This window comes from Lonchura striata, chromosome 2 (genome assembly GCF_046129695.1).
Source record: "Lonchura striata isolate bLonStr1 chromosome 2, bLonStr1.mat, whole genome shotgun sequence".
Lineage (NCBI taxonomy): Eukaryota > Metazoa > Chordata > Aves > Passeriformes > Estrildidae > Lonchura > Lonchura striata.
This window is the reverse complement of record NC_134604.1, coordinates 17,063,592-17,075,909: the sequence shown is the minus strand read 5'-3', so window position 1 is coordinate 17,075,909 and position 12,318 is coordinate 17,063,592. Positions and strand designations below refer to the sequence as shown.

Here is a 12,318-nt window from a genome sequence, read left to right as displayed (position 1 = left end):
GTATCTTGTGGTCACTGAATGTAGCTGCATTGTTGTTATCCTGTGCTTGTCCCAGCTAATGTCTCTCATGCTGTATCAAATATGTCAGCTCTCCTAGGGGGGCTCTCTTCATCCTCCCAGGGTATGGCTCATGCCTCAGGTTTTGGCTTTTCTATTTTTCAGATTCTGTGCTGCTTTAGTGTGTGGGTCTGGGCTTCACATTATGGGATGGCAAGCTCTCTTCATAGAGCAGGGAGACAAAACAATTCTTCTCCAGCTGGGCACCAAGGACAAATGATCCAAACCTCAGCCCAAGAGCACAAACAACGTGGGCTGGAGAGAGAAAAACAAGCAGGATGGGCTTTCATAACCTAAAAAAACCCTGTTATTGGGCAATATGCAAATGAAGCAGAACTTATAAAATTGTGATACCCCATGACCAGTTGTGCATTTTGTGACCATTTTGGTTCATCTTGGGTGCAGCCCTGGCTGGGCTCTTGTGCTGCCCAAGGTGGATCCACTGGGGCCTTCTAATAAATCCCTGCTTTATTCTTTAGCTCTGTCCAGCCTCTGCTCTAGCTCAGCCTTCACAAGGAATCATGGTCAGGACCTGCTTTTATTTGGAGTATTTTGCTGATAGTACCTTCTAAAATATCAAAATCTGCCCTATTGATTCTTTTGGCCCTGCACCAGTCTGTTATTCTAAAAGTGGAGGTGCATTTTTGATTTCAGGGTTTAAGATTCCTGCTTATTTGCAATTTACCCAGGCCAGGCTTGTCCTTCCACTGAGATAAAATAGTTTTAACCCTCTTTAGAAGGATGAAACCCTCTGCCTGCGTTGTTAGGATTTTTGTTTTGGGTTTTGTTTTTTATCAAGAAAAATACAGATCTACTAGGATTTGCTTGGTAAAAGAATTATAAATTAATAGTCTCTTTTGAACAAACTATTGAAGCTGCTTGAACTCTTCCAGCAAAAAAGTAGGGTTTCATTTGGGAGCTGCAATGAGCAGTTGAGGATAACTGTGCTGACAGGGACTCAAGGACTGTAGGGGATTATTGGGATGATGGGGAGCACACCCATCAGCCAGATGAGGGAAAATGGACCTCTGGAGCCCAGAGAAATGGGACTCATTTCAAGGACTGAGCAGATGGATTAGAGCTGCAGCAGCAGCCAACACCAGAGGTTTATTACTGACCTCATGGGCCATTCACCAGGGCAGGGATGACAGGTGGAAAGAAGTGCCTGTTTTCAGTGGTTTCTAGGGGTTTGGTGTGATTTTTTTTAGGTTGACAATGAAATGAAGCAAAATTTTTTAGTTCTTTTTTTCTCCAGCTCCGGGAGACAGAAAGTGGACATCAGATACCTACTTTATCTTGGTGATTTCAGGCAATAATTTGTGCTGGAAGAAGTGCACACCTTAAGTCCTGCTCAGCTTGACTCAGAGAAGAGTTCAGAGTCAAGTTCAGATCACTTTTGGGCAGAACTGGTGCTTGACATTTTCATTAAAAGTAACCACATTCTAGTAACTACTTGCTGCAGGAGTTGAACACTCCATTATTTTTTTTTTTTTTTTTTTTTTTTCTGGGGTAGGAGCAGGCCCTCACAGTGCCTAAATACAGAGACATGGTGCATGTCAGTGTGTGTGCATGTGTATCCACATACCTGTCCATGCCTTTAGAAATCATAATGGGAAATATATCCTGAAGTGGAAACACCAAAGGACTTTGTGACCCTGCAGTGATGCAACTCTGTCAGTGTCAGGGAGATGGTGCTGACCTATACCAGAGTGGGGTCAGAGAGCAGAGCCCCTCAGCACCCAGAGCAGCAGGGATGGTAAAAAATCAGCCTGAGGCTTTTCTCCTTGGCTGCTTTGCTTTTTCAGGTCTCTGCCATGGATGACTTCTGCCTCTTCCAGAAAGACATGGAAAGGGTGGCAGTGGGAAGGGTGAGCAGCTCTGTGGAGGGCCCGTGCTGACAGAAAACACATCTAATGCAACACAAATCAGGATGGATCCCTTCCCACAATGTCCATTCTCTCATGAAACCTGACAGAAAAGCACAACAGAGGCAGCTGGCTTTGCTGCTAATCTCTTGCCTTGCACCTGGGTTTGTGTTTCCTCTGTCCTAATGTCTCCTGACAGTTTTTGCTGTGTCCATCCTTCCTTTTCTGCTGAGCCTCTACCAGGCAGAAGAGGGATCTACTTTGGGGGACAGCCATCCACAGAATATCAATTTGGCAGCATGTCAGGAGGATGCTTCAGTGTGCTGTGTAATTTATAAGGCAATGCATCCATTTTTAAGGCCAGCCCTGAGTCCCAGTATATCAAAAAGCAGAAGAATAGATCGCTGCTGCCACTTATAATAATGTATCCAGAAATACATTGTGTGAGGGACCTTGTATCTATCAATGGAAGTGTTTTAATTCTCCTTTTAGTGGCTATGTGCCGTGTATTTAGTAGAAGTTATGGCTAGGATGACTTCATTGATAAAGCTCTATTTCATGTAGCACAAAGCCAGAACAAAAGATGTAATAATCTCTGGTGTATCATGTGGATTCCCATTGTGTGGCATTGACTTCAGGGGACTGAAATTTCTCTAATTAGAGTTTTTTCTCTGTCCTGAGTTCCTGGAAAAATCAGAGTTCAAAACTCAAGAATACAGCCTGACAGGGGTTGAACATGTTTGATAAAATTGAAGGGATGGAGAAGTCAGCTTTTAAATGCACCCATTGCTTTCACTGGTATTTTATAGGGGAGATTCTTCACTCTGGGAAGAGCAAAGAGGGAGGTGGACAGGGGTTTTTACTCTTACCATGGGGAGGGGAAGGAAGGTGACCTGTGGATTTCCACTCTTTCCTGTTCTAGTCTGATGGCAAGTACTGAAGGGCAGGGAATGAGACTAATTCAATTGCTATAAAAAACCTTGGCTTTGTTAATTAAATAATTGTTTATCTATTAATTATCTAGTTATTTACTTGATATTCTGAACTGAGGAACTACAGCTACAGCTGAGGATTGTATTGCAAGGTGGGCCTGATCTTGAAGCCAGGCATAATTTGATCTGGGTATTCATAACCTGAGTGGAGAAAAAACAGTTTAAAACAAGAAAAAGCATACATCATGGAGACTCACAAAAACCCCTAAGAATGTGATATACAGACCAGAATAATTGAAATAATAAGGAAAGACAGAAGATGACTCCTCCCTCTCTGTGCCTCACTGCCTGCAGAGAAATGTCAGATTAGTGCAGAAGCCAGCACAGACATGAAAATTGCCACAATGCAGCAGAGATTAAGCACAAATCAGTGCTGGGGAGCATCTGAACTATCTCATTCACTGTCAGGCAGGTGGCAGAACCCTGCCATCTCAGAAGCCAGGGGAAGGATTTCCAGGGCAGGAGCTAAACATGGTATCAGACCTGGGACCTGCATGCCAGGCTGGAGGACCAGGGTCAAGGTCAGCTCAGAGCTGTGTACTGGTGGAGTTTGGGCCCTGGCACCAGTGAACTGCATGGAAACCAGAAAAATCTGCAGATATTCTGAGAGTTATTTCCTAGGAGCTTTACCCTGAACTGGTCCTGCTTACTCAGACAATGGCAGTGAAGCTTTTCCATAAGGAAGGGTTTGATGAACTCCAGGGTCCTATCAGCCTCCTCAGGACCAGCACACAGATGCCACCCCTGCAGCACAGCTGTGAGGACAGACCCCTTGTGCTGTGTTCACCTCTTCCAGCAGCCTCTAGGCACTTCTGGGCAGACAGGGCTCTGTCCTGGGGGAAGAACAAGTCACACACAGTCTGTGGGTATTGACTCCCCCTCTTGCAGCAGGATGTTGCTGTGTTTTCCATATGACATTGCTGCAGAGGCAGGCAGTGCAGGGCCAATGAGGGATGGAGAAGTGTCTGGTAGACAATGATTCCTTTGGGATTGTACTGTCTAGAAGATGGAAGAGGGCCAGGGAAGATCAAAGGCACAGTGTCTGCTAAAAACCAGTGATTACAGCTGTGTGCATGTATGGTGTGGGGCGTATTCTGTTTTCTCTTTTGATTTCATTATTAATCTGTTTGGAAATATAATTTCAGTTCAATTTCAAAGCAGATTTTTTTTTTTTGGTGAATGAAAAGAAAGTTACAGATTCTTTTTCTTTCCCCAGAAATAAACATGTGCATGTATGTAGTTGCAGCTTCACAGGCTGTCATCGTGGCATTGTAAAGGTAAGCTCAGTTTCTTGTGCAGTTACATTATAAAATTGTGTGTAAAACTGAAATGGTTCACTGAAAAGGAAACCATAAAATTGTATAAAGATTCATGATCCCTTGCTGGTCTTATTTTAACAAGAAACTATAAAAGGAAACATTTATTTTCCATGCTAAAAGTAAAGGTCACTCAGTAGCTTTCAGTTTTCTTTCCTTCCTTCCCCCTTCTTGGCACTCATGTCGGTTTCTGAAAATATTTCATTCTTTTATTCTTTCATTTCTCTCCTTTCAAGCTCACCATCTTTCACTCTAACAGCTTCTTTCTTCTCTATCCTTATTTCCCAGCAAACCAATATCCTTAGGGGTTCTCCTGCCTTTTATTACAAAGAGTTCATCTCATCCGGCCCTGTGAACTGCAGGGCAGATAAGGAACTATTTTCAGCACTCTAATGTTCTAGAGGTAGTCTGCAAACCACTTCAAAAAGACTCATTCTTTAGTCATTCCTGAACTTTCTTTTCCACAGAGCATCTCAGAACAATGGTAGAGAACCAGTGGTCATTTGTAAAAAGTGCCAAGGAAACATTGAAAGTTGTGTGCCAGACTCCAAACACAGGAGTTACTGACATTTTACTCCTGTCTGGAGACACAGGGTCAGGCAATGCTTATTTTTAAGAAGTCAGATACTCTGATTATTGAATATTTAGACTTTATGGACTAGAACTGTACTTTCTCTTATCCCCGGGGTCTCTCCTGGGTCTGAACACTCCAGGAGTATAGCATGAAGTGTTCACATTCAAAGAGTGGCTTCTGCTCCCTGGCCAAATTCTATTCAGTCAGGTCCTGGATTTACCAAATAATTTTGCCTTTTAATGTACCAAATTTCTGATGGATGTAGGTTGTGGCACCTGCAGGGCCCTTCCATGGACTTTATTGCACATGTCTGTCCAAAGCCCTGTATAATTTCAAGATGTTCTGTGCCATTCTGCAGCATAGAAGTTCTCATGGGCTTTTCACTGCTAAGATTTTTACTTTTCCATGGGCTTAAGAAATCAGTGAACTACTGACTAATTAGGCATTACAAAATCTTGAAACTCTACCAGTAGAACAAGATTTTTGTTTCCTTCCTCTCTAAAGGCATACTTGCTTTTAACTGGCTTTCTATTTGTCTTTATATTTATTTTTCCTAAATAACCTAAAAACAGTTTTTCTTATATTTCCCAGTCTGGTGAATTCCACCCCCCACAACCCCCCCTCCCCCCCCACCCATTTATTTTTTTTTGCAAGAAATCTTTAAGGCAACACCATATTGACTTTTCTAATTTTCCTTCCCTGTTCTGATAAATCTAGTTGAGTTTTAATGGCAGCAAATTCAGAAATCAGTCTTGTGGCAGCTTCACAGATTTAACTCAGTAATTTATGTTGTGCATTGTAAAGCTGCAGACCACATGCAGGTGCATGTTCTTTTTTTCTTTGTCTATTTGGAATTGAAAAGCTCTTCCTTATTTTTAGTTCATTTTTGTTAATTTTATTCAAGCTCCCTCTAGTTAATATTCTCAGCATCTATTTCTGTTTGTAAATACCCAATAATTAAAAAAATCTTCTATTTATTCCACTGCTTATTTGTCCTGAATCACTTACTTCTATAAGAGAAATGTTTGGCTGGTAACATAGCAAAAAGGAAAGTATTTTTCCCCACTGAAAGGACTGTAACAAATTTCAAGGTTATTTTAAAATTAGACCATTTAAAATTCAACCATCTCTAGAAAACCTTGAAACAGTGTAATTTTTTCCTTTAATTTGCTTAAATGTTATGTTTAAAAATGTGACATATAGAGATAGAAATGAAATTTTAGCAGAATTCTATCTAGGGCAAAGTAGCAGCTGATAATTCTGAATTTCAGGCAGATTTTCTCCAGAGTGCTTGCAGAGCAGCTGTTGGATGTTCTTCAGTGGGAGCTGTGTGTCACCAGTGTGAGACTGGGACATTTTAAAAAGTGTTTTACCTGTGGAAGGTGATCTGCAGGGTTTGTCAGGGCACAGAGCACTCCCCTGGCACTGCCCAGCCCGTTCCCCTTCTCCCAGACACACTCCCAGAGGATGCTTTGGAAGGAGGAACCTTGGCACTGGCAGGGTTCTGGGGTTGCCCTTTTGAGAGCAAAAGGGGAATGTCCCAGCTGGTACACGTTGGGGATGTCAGTATTTTGGGCCTGGCTTTTTGCTCTGAAGAAAAAATTGCATTTGCATCCAGAGGTCATGAGGTTTAGGGTGACTGTGTGCACACTGAAGGGACACTCCATTGAATTATGACTCTTGATTAATAGAATTATTATAAAAGAAAAGTTACCTCTGTGCAATCATCCCATTATTTGTTTGATAGGAGAGCCTGTTCTATGCACAAAATTTGAAATAATGCAGAGGTTAGATCTGAATCTAAGGGTAAGTTTGCAGGAAAGGTTGAACACCTGCATGGCAATGGATGAGATTTCTCCAGGTGGGGAGTGTGGGGTGCTCCAAGAGGAGGGTCAGGCTCACAGACTCTTTTCATGCTGCTCTTTCTGCTCCTTCTGCAGTGGATGGGGCATTGATGTGATCTGTTGCAGGTAAGCCACTCCTCAAAAGGCTCCAATCTTAGATTCAAGACTAGTTAAACATTTGCAAAAAGTTACGAAAGACCAGACTTGCTATAACATAGCTTAGTGCAGAGTACTAAATACAGTGCTTTTTGCAGATCACACCTTTATAATTCTTCCAAAGAGGCCCAGAAATCTAAGATGTGAGCAACAGCTCCTCAGTACTCGTATGGAGTAAATCCAGGAGAGCTACAGCTCCAAACACGTGAGGAAACTGGGGAGGTGTGCTGAAGCAGAAAGCACTGACAATTTTGACAACTCCTAAAATGCCACTGAGTGCAACACAAGAGAGCAGAGCAGCTTTCTTTCCAGCCAGCATGTCTTCTCTTTCTTTCTCACAGCTGCCTTTGTCTACTGCCTATGCAAATACCTACACTACATGCCTCATGAGTTCTCTGCCCTTTTGGGTTTTTCCCAGATACCTCATTATTCCAGGGAGCCTGTGGAACTGTTTGTCTGTTTGTGTGCACAGTGAACAATGCCATGGACTATTCAGTGGAGTGATAAATTGTGCTCCCTCCCATGTCAGGTACCTTTCATTGACTTCAGTTCCTTTCCTATTGGATGTGTCTTAGATTAACCAGGCATTAGGCATTAATCAAGGAGGTATCTACAAATAAATTTTTCATCATAATGAGCTGTGCAGCTGAATTAATAGTATTTGCACTCTCATTATTTGTCATGATGTATGGGTGTGGTAGCAGTGCAGTGCACCCAGCTTAGCTGTTGGTGTTGCTGTGATCTCAACATATAACTCAGCAACAAATAAAATACTCATGTAGTTATAAGTCAGAACATTATTTTCTGCCTGCAGAGTGTATTTCTAGTGCTTTAGACACTGCATTAGAGTTTCTCATAGTAGACAAATATTTTTTTAGGTAATTTCTTGTCTAGTATTGATAATAAAGTGGTAGGTCAATGCACCAATAGAAAAAAAAATAAGGTTTTGAAACTTGTGGTGATATAGATCTTGCAAAACATCTCTTAGCAATAAGTGCAGGTGTTGTATTACACACATGCAGATTTAAAATTTCATTGAATTATGACTCTGCAAATTCTAATTCTAACTAGAAATAAAAAAATCCCTTCTTGTTGCAATTTAGTTTTAAAACTTAGAGTGGCTTTTAAAAGTAACTGGTTCAAGACATTTTCATTTGTATTTTTTCTGCCTAAGAACAGGTAAGAGAACCAATGTTCTTCCTAAGATGACAATTAGTATCTTTTGCAAGAGAGTGTAATTTCCCTTATGACTGATTAAAATCTGGAAAAGAAGGATTTGGGTAAAGAATTGGTGAATACAGCCCAAAAAATAGTTTTGTTGTGGATAGAAGCATTTTATATATGTTTAAAATTAATTTTGATAATATGTAGACTACCATTGAAAACAAAATTACTGCAAAAATTAACCTGGATATTTAGATCTGTTTGCTCTCAGTGTGTTGTCATAGATGTACTAGAAATTTTTATTATTTTTCACACAATTTTCATTGAAGCCTCATAGGTAGTAAAAGGGATTCCCTCTGAAAAGGGATTTGCATTGAATCCTAAAATGGTTTGAATTGGAAGGGACTTTTAAAAGTAATCTAGTTCCAAAACCTCTGCAGTGAGCAGGGACAACTTTCACTAGATTGGGCTGCTCAAAAAAATCCTGGGCTGGAATGTGTCTGGCAAAGTTTATTCTGCCAGCATGGAGAGTGGAGACATTTGGAAAAGTGAATCCTAATTTCAGAGATGTAGCCTGTTCCATTTACCCCCTCAATAATGAATAATAAATGATAGCATATGACAAAACTGTCCCGTTTGTAAAAATAAAGGAAAGACAATAACAAAACCACCAAAGCAAAGCCCAAGCAACCATGGAGAGCTCTCCCACATGCAGGAAGAGGGAGGAAAAGGTACAGTTGCAGAACAGATTAACTGTAACCACTTTTCCCAGTCTTTGTGCTGCATTATTGGATGCAAGGCAAAAACTGTGTCTCTGTCCCTGTGGAGTTGTGTGGCCTCATGACCTGTGGGAATCCCGGGCTTCCCTCTGGCTGCCCTGGAAGGTCTGGGACCCTGGCAGGGGTCAGGAACCCCCTGGACAGAGCCCCCAGGGACACTGTCTGTGATCTCTGTCCATGGAAAAGAGTTTTCAATCTTACAGGATGAATTACAAGCTCTGAGTGTTTGATATCAGTAATAATTAAGTGTGGCACGGATGCAAAAGTAAAATTTTAGGATTCTAGATTAGGGGTCCAAAGGGGACAAGATGGAGGAAATTGGGTGTGTCTTGTCCTTTTTCTCCTTCTTCATGCCCTCCATGTTTCACTGTGGTGTTGGCATTTTTCTGTTGGTTCAGGCTGGGGACACACTGTTCAACGTAGGTGACAGATATTGGCACATTATTGTAAATCCAGCCCAGGGAGTTTCTGGTATTTAATGTTTGTAACATCCCACTGAGGGCAGAGCCCCACACGCTGCCCTGCAGGACAGAGCTGGGCAGGGCAGCAGAACATGTTAGAGATAAACAGAATAAACAACCCTGAAACCAGCACAGACCAATTATGGCTTCTGCTTTGGCAGCGGGGCAGAAAGACAGAGACTTTCTACAATCTCAGAATCATCAATACCACAGATTCCGACAATGACCCACTTCAGAGTTTGAAGGTTTGCAGCAGCCTAACAACACCCACTGCCTTCATCCTCCTCAGAAATTGCATTTATCCCAGCACAGTCAGTGTGGATGTCTTTGTGGACATAAAGAAGAGCAATGTGATTGAGGAGAGCTCATCTCAGGGCACGTTTATGGCAGGATTTCAGTTCCATCGTAGCACTGAAAAATCACTCAGCTGCTGCAGATGAGGCAGGAATTCCTAATGTGAGGTGTAGGCATTTGAGGTGTTCTTATATCCAGGCTCTGGATGCATTCAGCAGAAACTGATGCTGACCTGTGGCACAGGAGGAGATTAGTTGGCATTTCTAATTAGTTCCTGTATATCCTGAAGCAGCTGGGCTTCCCAAAGCAATGCATAGGCTTTGCAGGATATCACCAAGTTGAAGTTCTCTCCATGGATGTGTAAAGATTAAATGTACAGAAAAGTGCTGTGTGATTAAGTTAGCTCAGCAAACACAGCTAGATACTTTGGGATGTAAATTAATCTCAACTTTCAGAGAGAATAATATGGCCCCTTAAAATTCACTGAATTAATTATCTGACAAATCTTTAACTAAACACACAGAATGTACTATGCAGATCAGAGACCCCCCCTTTCTCCTTGATTACTGCTCCAAGTGGGAATGCAATATCTGTGATTCTTCTGCAGTCATTCTCTGAGACTCATAGCTGGTAATTTTTTTTGGTAGTACTTGGCAATTGTTGGCACTGGTGATGTTGAAGCCTCACTGCTCATTGTGTTTTTATTCTGTGTGTCCTTGGGCTCTTTTCCTGGTGTGCTGCAGCTCCCATGCTCTCCTGCAGCAGAAATCCTGAATTTGCCCTGCCAGATCTGCTTGATGTGGAATGTAGAGCTCTGGAGCAGCAGGTATGTTCCTGGAATTCTGCTTGCAGCAGTAAAAGCTGCAGTTCAGCAGAAGGAATAATCATCACAATTGTCACTGAAGTGTTTTGACACTTGTTCCTAAAGCTCCTTCAGAACCTACACAGAGTGGATCATTTATTTTAATGAAATTCTGTCTAACACAGGCTATTACTCACTCTCCCTTCTCTGATTTCTGTGAAGTGCCAGCTCAGAGGATGCTCTTAATGATGAGCCTGAAGAGGCTTCCTGGGATTTGCAGCTATGAGCTTCTCCCAGCACGTTTGTGTTTTGAGAGAGAGATATTACTGAAATGGCAGAAATTCAGAGTGTGGATGTTCACCAGCACAGTGAAGCTCTCCCAAGGACATCCTTGTATTTTAGTTTGTTTTGGTTTTTTTATTTTTTTTTTTAAGGAAAAACTGAAAAAGAGAGGTTTGTCTAATATGTATTTCAAGTATGGGTGGGAGAAAGAATGTGGAGAAGTCATTCTGCATCCTTTGAATCCCCTTGGCTTTGGGACAGAGCAGTGCCTGTAGCTCTGAGCTGCAATATGTGAGCCAGCCTAAGTGTGATAAATACCTTTATGGCTCAGTCACCACAGAGCCTGCAGACTTTTATCCACACAAGAACTCCTGCCTTAACAAAACCAGTGTGCTGTGGTCATTCACACCAAGCAATCCTTCTGTCCATGGATAATAAATATTTGGCTATGCTGGGAAAATCCTGAGTGCAAAAAGTGTGTCCTCCCTCTTTTGTCAGGGCATCTGGTCCCTGAAAAAAATGTCACCTTGCTGAACAGCATTTAAATCAAAGTGAAGTTTAGATTCCAGCTCTGATTCAGATATTTATAAACCTGTCATCTGCATTTCTGTGGAAGGAATGGGTTGACTAATAGCCAAATTGCTCCAGGAAATGCAGAGGAAGACCATTTGGAGGTCAGATAATGTTTAATCATGAAACTTTTCAGCACATCTTTGATATTCCTATTAATTTTATCTTTTCCCTGATTCATAAACAATAACCATCTGGAGAAACTTAGATGCATTTAGTTATGTTTTATTAAGCAGGAAGTAATCCACTGGTCACACATTTTTAGGAAACCATACTTGGCTTTATCTTCTCTTTCCTTGGAGAGTAGAATACACACATGGCAAAATCCCCTCCCAGCAATTCCTCTGCTACGACCACAGATTTTTCTTGTATTTCTCTCTTGTTAGATCACCTGAGAATAAATGCAAGCACCAACAAAATTTTCTGTTTACCCTGGATGTCTTGAAATACCACGGCTCTCAGGAATTACTTTGTTGTTTTATTTAAAGGGTATGTACTACAATTGATTCCAGCGCATCATGACATTTACAAAAGTGCTTTTTGCAAGAAGCCTACTAATCTAGGGAAGGAAAGAAAGCATCCAGAATTTAAGGTGATTTTTGCTGTTCTGCAGGAAATCTGTGTGTGCCAAAGAGGGGAGATGTGGGAGGCACAGGGGAGAGGCAGAGCAGAGAGCCCACTTGTGGGAATCCAGGGCTTCCCTCTGGCTGCCCTGGCAGGTCTGGAACCCTGGCAGGGGGTCAGGAACCCCCCTGGACAGAGCCCCCAGAGACACTGTCTGGGATCTCTGTCCATGGAAAAGAGTTTTCAATCTTACAGGACGAATTACCAGCTCTGAGTGTTTGATATGAATAATAATTAAGTGTGGCATGGGTGCAAAAGTAAAATTTTAGGATTCTAGATAAGGGGTCCAAAGGGAACAAGATGGAGGAAATTGGGTGTGTCTTGTCTTTTTTCTCCTTCTTCATGCCCTCCATGTTTCACTGTGGTGTTGGCATTTTTCTGTTGGTTTAGGCTGGGGACACACTGTTCAACGTAGGTGACAGATATTGGCACATTATTGTAAATCCAGCCCAGGGAGTTTCTGGTATTTAATGTTTGTAACATCCCACTGAGGGCAGAGCCCCACACGCTGCCCTGCAGGACAGAGCTGGGCAGGGCA

At 41.9% G+C, this 12,318-nt stretch overlaps 1 long non-coding RNA gene across 1 annotated transcript; it reads left to right on the top strand.

The window, feature by feature from the left end:
* The first annotated feature begins 4,131 nt into the window (after positions 1-4,131).
* Positions 4,132-11,568, top strand: LOC110481508 (uncharacterized). The gene is made up of 3 exons (XR_002467264.1): positions 4,132-4,191; positions 10,246-10,328; positions 11,543-11,568. It is a non-coding gene; the product is annotated as an uncharacterized LOC110481508 (long non-coding RNA).
* The last annotated feature ends 750 nt before the right edge of the window (positions 11,569-12,318 follow it).